Below are 7,466 nucleotides of genomic sequence, written 5' to 3' on the forward strand. Positions count from 1 at the left end.
TCCCAGGCAAGATTACTGGAGTGGGTTGCCATTTCCTTCTCCAGGGGATCTTCCCAACTCAGGGATCGAATCTGGGTCTCCTGTGTTGGCAGGCAGATTCTTTACCGTTGAGCCACCAGGGAAGCCCTTTCTCGTAGTGTAAGAAGTATCAATTCTTTGACGTGTGGAAACAACTCAGGAAAGGGATCAGGTCCTAGAGCTACGGAAAGGAGGTTTCCATGTGTTCTTAGATGGCTTTTCCATTTCTTCTCTTGTTTTCAGCTCGTTAATACTTTTTAACTCCATTAATTTTGATGATTTATAGTATTCTTTTGTCCCTTAGACTATTCTTCATTCCACTGAATATTTTCCTCCAGATGATTAGCTTAATTATGAACACTATTTTTTGGCTTGGCCAAAAAGTTCGTTTGGGTTCTTCTGTAAGATGGTAGAGAGAAACTTGAATGAAATTTCTGGTCAGCCCCAATATAATTAAACAAAATCTTCTCTTTATTCTGTCCCCATTCTGCCTTTGATTTGTCAAAGTTTTGTCTAGTTTATTATTTTTCTAAAGAACCAGCATTAGGATTTGTTTATGTCCATTATTTCTCTAGTTTATAATTTTTTTTCCTTTAACATGTATTGGGTTTATTTTTTTTGTTGTTTCTATTCCTTGTCTCGATTTTTAAGTTGACCTCTTAATTTATTTATATTCTTTTTATAAAGCTATTTGCTGTAATAGTGCATTTAATAATATAAATGTACTTCTGGTTATAGTCTTGGCCACATCTCAAAGTTGGATAATTCGTGTTCTTGTTTATCTTGTTGTTGCCTAAGTATTTTATTGCAGGGTTTCTAAAGAGTGATTTGAAACTCAGTGACAAGGTCTATTTAAAAAGAGGTTTCTTCCCGATTCACTGCACTGTGAGCGGAGAATGTGGGCCATCACATGTCTGCTTTCAGAACCTTTTAAGAAGCTTTTATCCTGGCCTAGAACATATCCAGTGTCTGTGTATGTTTCCTGGACATTTAAGATGAATATATATTTTCTGTCTGTAGAATTCAAAACTACATGTCGGTTAATTAACTTCATCTTATCAATTACGTTGTTCAGAATCACATGCTATTTAGTTTTGTCCAAACCTACAGGTCAAAAACCAATAAGGCTATGTAAAAATCTGTTAGTATTGATTACACTTGTCAATCTGTTTTTATTAATATATACTTTGTGCATTTAGCAGCCGTGTAACTTGCTGCATATAATATACACAGCACTGTTACGTCTTTGTCAACTAAGTAATACGTGTAAAACACCCAGCACAGGGCCAAGTATAGAGTAGGCACGCAGTAAATGTTGGTTAAAATCGGATTCTTAATCCTTTGCCCCATAGGAAATGATTGTCTTTAACTAATGTAATCCCTTGCCTTAAATTTTACCTTGTCTAATAGTGGTCAATATTACCATCCTGCTGTTTAAGCTTCCTGTGTATGTGTATTTAGACTCTTTGAGTCATTTTGTTTTAAAAGGACTTTGAGTGGTCTCATTTGAGTTTGTTAGAGACATTAGGGCAGATAAAGTGTTGGCTTCTCTCTCTCTCCATTCCTGTCTCTGGCTGATTGTGTCCAACAAGCCACAACTGGCCCGTAAAAGAAACACATGCCTCAGCTGTTCCATTCTTTAGGATTTTATTGGTTGCAGATGGGAGAGTCTCATTTCATATGAACTCAAGCCAAGAAGGGCTTCCCTCGTAGATCATTGGGTAAAGAATCTGCCTGCAATGCAGGGGACCCGGGTTTGATTCTTGGGTTGGGAAGATCCCTTGGAGAAGGAAATGGTCAACCCACTCCAGTATTCTAGCCTGGAGAATTCCATGGACAGAGGAGCCTGGCGGGCTACAGTCTACAGGTTACAAAGAGTCGGACATGACTGAAGCAAGTTAGCACATGTAGCAAGCTAAGAGATTCATTATAGATTCACTTTCACCAACGTTCAGGATGAAACTGGCTTCATTTAGAGTTGGAATGAACTGTCGTGACTGAAAATGTAAATGAGCATATACAAGCTGTATTAAACATGTTATTTGTAAAAGGTGTTGACCCATGCAGAAAATAAAATGAAATATCTCTTTTTCAACAATTATATCCTTGGAGATGTTGGGAAAAGATTCCTGGGTCTTGAAAGATAATTACGAGAAGTATGCAGGGAGGAAGTATGTATCACTATTTTTTATGTGTTAAAAATGTTTCCAGTATTCCTAGAAAAACAGGTCAAGTGTACAGTGGTAAGGAATCCACCTGCCAATACAGGAGACGCAGGTGTCATCCTTAGGTCAGGAAGACCCCCTGGAGAGGGAAATGGCAGCCCGATATAGTATTCTTGCCTGGAGAATCCCGTGGACAGAGGCGCCTGGCGGGCTACAGTCCCTGGGGTGGTCAAGAGTCAGATATGACTTAGCATGCACAAGCAAGTATTCCTGGAACAGAAGCAATGAGTTGAAAGGGGAGACTTGTCCAGGTAAAAAATGGATTTATAAAGAAAAAAATGTAGAGCTGGTTTGTCGTTGTTGTTTTAGTCACTAAGTCATGTCCAACTCTTTGCAACCCCATGGACTGTAGCCCACCAGGCTTCTCTGTCCATATTTCCCAGGTAAGAATACTGGAGTGGGTTGCCATTTCCTCCTCTAGGGGATCTTCCCGACCCAGGGATGGAACCGGCATCTCCTGCATTGTGGGCGGATTCTTTACCACGGAGCCATCTGGGATAAACCATAGACCAGTGGTTACTTATTTCAGCTCTGTCACGTGCCAGAACACTCCTTTCATGGATGATGGAGGTCCCCACCGGCACCCCGATGCTCTGTTCTTCACCCAAGAGCCAGGCGGATCCCATTAAATGTAATTAAGACCGTTCGTAATCCACCCACTTCAGGAAGTCAAAGGCAAAGTCCTCCCCCTGGCCATCCAGCCCCACGAGGACTCGCCTGTGCCCTCCCCCACCGCGCCATGCCTCCCTTTTGTTCCCGTCCCTGCTCCAGCCACACTGGCCCGCGGCTCTTCCGACAAGCCCGTCATGCCCGTCTCAGGACACTGGCACTGGCTCGGGAGCGGACCTCTGCCTGCAGTGTTCTTCCCCACGGACGCCCCCATGGCTCCCTTGGGCCTTCAGCTAAGCCCTTCATCAGGACCTACTGTGCTGTGGCCTGGGTGATGCCTTGAGTACAGGCAAGACTCAGACACTGCGGTTCCGGACCCTGCAGGACACCAGCCGGCAGAGGGCTGTTCTCTCTGTGTGTTTATTTTCCGTTTTGGCTGTGCTGGGTCTTTATGACTGTGTGGCTTTTTCTACCTGCAGTGAGTAGGGGCTCCTCTCCAGTTATGCTCACGCTTCTCATTGCAGGGGCTTCTTTCGTGGAGCACACCTCTAGGGGACTCGGCTTAAGTAGTCGCAGCTCGTGGGCTGAGTGGTTGCGGCTCATGGGCTCCAGCGCACAGGCTCAGTTGTGGCGCACGGGCTTAGTTGCTCCGTGGGCTCTTCCCAGACTAGGATCGAACCCGTGTCTCCTGCATTAGAAACGCAGATCCTTACCACTGGAGCAGCAGGGAAGGTTTTTCTCTTTTTCATTCATTCACCTGGCATTTCTTCACGACCTCTTGTGTGCCAAGGCCTGTGCAGAAAATGACGGGACAAAAAAAAAAAAAAAATGCAGACAGATTCTCTCCTCCCAGGCCCTCCCTGGTTTCCTCTATAGGGCTGGGAACTGAGAGGGCAGGTGGGCAGGGAGGTAGATGTGTCTCCATGTGTTGATCATTTGCTCCTCTCCACAAGCTCATATGCCCAGTTCACAGACAAGGCACAGTTCAGTTCAGTTCAGTCGCTCAGTCGTGTCTGACTCTTTGCAACCCCGTGGACTGCAGCACGCCAGGCTTCCCTGTCCCTCACCAAGTTCCGGAGCTTGCTCAAACTCATGCCCATTGCATTGATGATGCCGTCCAACCATCTCATACTCTGTCGTTCCCTTCTCCCCCTGCTCGCAATCTTTCCCAGCATCAGGGTCTTTTCAAATGAGTCAGTTCTTTGCATCAGGTGGCCCAAGTGTTGGAGTTTCAGCTTCAACATCAGTCTTTCCAATGGAATATTCAGGACTGATCTTTAGGATGGACTGGTTGGATCTCCTTGCAGTCCAAGGGACTCTCCAGAGTCTTCTCCAACACCACAGGTCAAAAGCATCAATACTTTGGTGCTCAGCTTTCTCTATAGTCCAACTTTCACATCCATATGTGACTACTGGAAAAACCATAGCCTTGACTAGACAGACCTTTGTTGGCAAAGTAATGTCTCTGCTTTTTAATGTGCTGTCTAGGTTGGTCAATAGCTTTTCTTCCAAGGAGCAATCATCTTTTAATTTCATGGCTGCAGTCACCATCTGCAGTGATTTTGGCTTGACACATTAGTTTCTGATAAAATTAAATAACTTTTTCAACCTATCTTGGTGGGAGAAGCAAGGAAATCTGAATATGGACTGGTCAGTGATATTAAGAAATTATTCATTTCATTGTGTGAAAATGATATTGTGGTTGTATAGAAGACATTTTATTTTTCCTTCTGTTTAGTATATGTTCTGCTGAAGTGAGTACAAATTGTTTTTTCCTTAGAGGTGCAAGCTGAGGAAGTGAGAGCATGTCTGTAATTTACTTTAAAATTGACCTGGAAAATAGTCATATAGACAGATTTTCACAACCTATTTTTATTTTTTCACAACCTATTTTTAAAGCAAATATATATTATAAAATATGGTGCATTTCCTTATTTTAAAAGGACAGGTATTACATTTTCTTGTTACCAAAGTTATTTTTAAAAAATATTGAATACTTTATACCTTTCTATATGATTGAAAATGTCATAGCAATTTTTTTTTAATGTGGACGTTCTCTTATGTAGAGAGGTCCTAGTTGCCCTACAACACAGGTCAAGTTTGGAAGAAAGGCTTCAGTCACAACTGAGATGGACAGGGCAGTGGCACCCCACTCCAGCACTCTCGCCTGGACAATCCCATGGACGGAGGAGCCTGGTGGGCTGCAGTCCATGGGGTCGCTGCGAGTCGGACACGACTGAGCAGCTTCACTTTCACTTTTCACTTTCATGCATTGGAGAAGGAAATGGCAACCCACTCCAGTGTTCTTGCCTGGAGAATCCCAGGGACAGGGGAGCCTGGTGGGCTGCCGTCTATGGGGTCGCACAGAGTCAGACACAACTGAAGCGACTTAGCAGCAGCAGCAGCAGCACAACTGAGAAATATTTTTCAGCAATTTTTTTTTTTTCTGGAGCTAAACAAATCACAATGAGGTTTAAATAATCATAAGGGATTCTTTATAATAAATCTTATGACCCCTAAATAAATATTTAAAAAAACCAAAACGATTTAGAGAAAAAGAAGATAAAAAATAGCTTATGCCCAAACTGTGTGAAATGGAAACATCCACCTGCCTTGTCTAAGCACACAGAGGGTCTCAGATGACAAGGAATAAAGGCAAGCTGGAAAACCATTCCATGCGGTACCATGTGGGTAGAAAGGAGCATTATATAACTTTTTAGAATATTTATGCATATGAACAAATATCCACATAAAAATGTGCTTATACATGCATAGAATATTCTGGGAAGATACAAGGCAACTGCTCTGAGTGGTTGCCTCGGGGGAGAGGAGCTTGCTGACTGGTGGGAAGGAGAATATAGAGGTAAGATGATTACTTTTCTTCTTTATAAATTATGTGTGTGTGTGTGCACTCAGTTGCATCTGACTGTAACCCCATGGACTGTAGCCCTCCAGGCCCGTGTCCATGGGATTCTCCAAGCAAGGACATTGGACTGGGTTGCCATTTCATTCTCCAGGGGATCTTCCTGTCCGAGGAATGGAATCCGAGTCTCTTGCATCTCCTGCAGTGGCAGGTGGATTCTTTACCAGCTGAGCCACCAGGGAAGCCCTTATAAATTACAGACTGTATGAATTACTTAGAATAATCTTGCGGAGATCTTGCTGTCTGATTAGACCTTGTGTGTGTGTTCATCTCAGTTGTGTCCGACTCTTTGCGACCCCATAGGCTGTAGCCTGCCAGGATCCTCTGTCCATGGAATTCTCCAGGCAAGAATACTGGAGCGGTTTGCCATTCTCTTCTCCAGGGGATCTTCCCAACCCAGGAATCGAACCCTGGTCTCCTAAACTAGACCTTGTAGCCCTCCGTAATTCCTGGTAATGCAGGTGGTCTGCACTAGTGATTGGCATGTTTCATCCTTCCCTGTAGCCACACCATCGAGTCAGCCCTTCCCACACCACCCCGGGCTTGGCTGTGGAGCCTGCTTTGACCAGTGGAACCAGAAGCAAGCTTGGTGCTATGCCCATGTCTCCCTACTCTAAGTACCAGCTCCCGCCTTGAGGGCTCACCGAGCAAGACGTGAGTCAGCTGAGCCATTCTGGAGCACCAGCCCACAGCTGACCATGGGAGCAGAGCTGAGCCCTTCGCGTTACAGTGGGGTTTGAGTGGCACTGCCCCCGCCGAGTATGCCAAGAGTAAGTGTGCTGTGCCTCACCCCCCTTCTCCCTTCACGGGCCCTGAATGGCCCTCTGTCCCCACGGTGCTCGGGCTTCTCCCCACACAGCCGTGGTGGGCTCTGGGGCTGGGAAGTGCAGTGGCAGTGCTGACCTGTGCGGGCCTCGCCTCTCGGTTCTGCCTTCGGCTGTGCCCACCTCCCAGCTGCTGAAGCCCCCTCGCTCTCCCCCTGATCAGTGCCGGCGCTCCCCGAGGTGTGAGCACCTTCCTCTTCACACCTCCCTCCCAGGGGCACGCACATCCTGTCCTGCTTCCTGCTTTTTTTTTTTTCCTGGGCTGTTGCAGTCCATGGGGTCACAGAGTCAGACCCAACTTAGCGACTGAACAATAAAAGCTACACGAAGTCTTTCAATTATGTTACACGAATGATCTGTGTTCTACTCCATGCCTTAAAGCAAAAAAGTTTATTAAGAAATAAGTCCTTTTACCCTCTTGCTTTCTGTTACCCAGTTCTGCTCTGAACAGGCATCATACATACTCCATGGACTGGCACCTTCTGTCCTCTTAATGCGTCCAAGGAAAGAGCCATCCAGACCTCAGCTGATGAGCTGTCTTTCTGTTGCTGTGAAGGCCTGTTACTTTTATGGCACAAAATGGGATTAGGTGCCTTATACTGCTTTGCTCCATTTCACCCAATAACCACACTTTAATTATAATTCCATACTTTCTAAGAATCTTTGGCCTGAAACCCACTCAGTGCTAACCAATTTCTATACTGGTTAGTTTTCCCTGATAGACAGCAAAAGAACTTAATCTTATCTTAAAATGAGAACAAAATGCTGGTGGGGGGACAACCTGGAAAGAACACGAAACATTTTAGCTCTAGGAAGCAGAGCAGTGGGAACTCGGGAAGCATCTTAAAAGTTGTGGCCAAGAGATGA

Source organism: Bos indicus x Bos taurus, chromosome 18 (assembly GCF_003369695.1).
Source record: "Bos indicus x Bos taurus breed Angus x Brahman F1 hybrid chromosome 18, Bos_hybrid_MaternalHap_v2.0, whole genome shotgun sequence".
NCBI classification, from domain to species: Eukaryota; Metazoa; Chordata; class Mammalia; order Artiodactyla; family Bovidae; genus Bos; species Bos indicus x Bos taurus.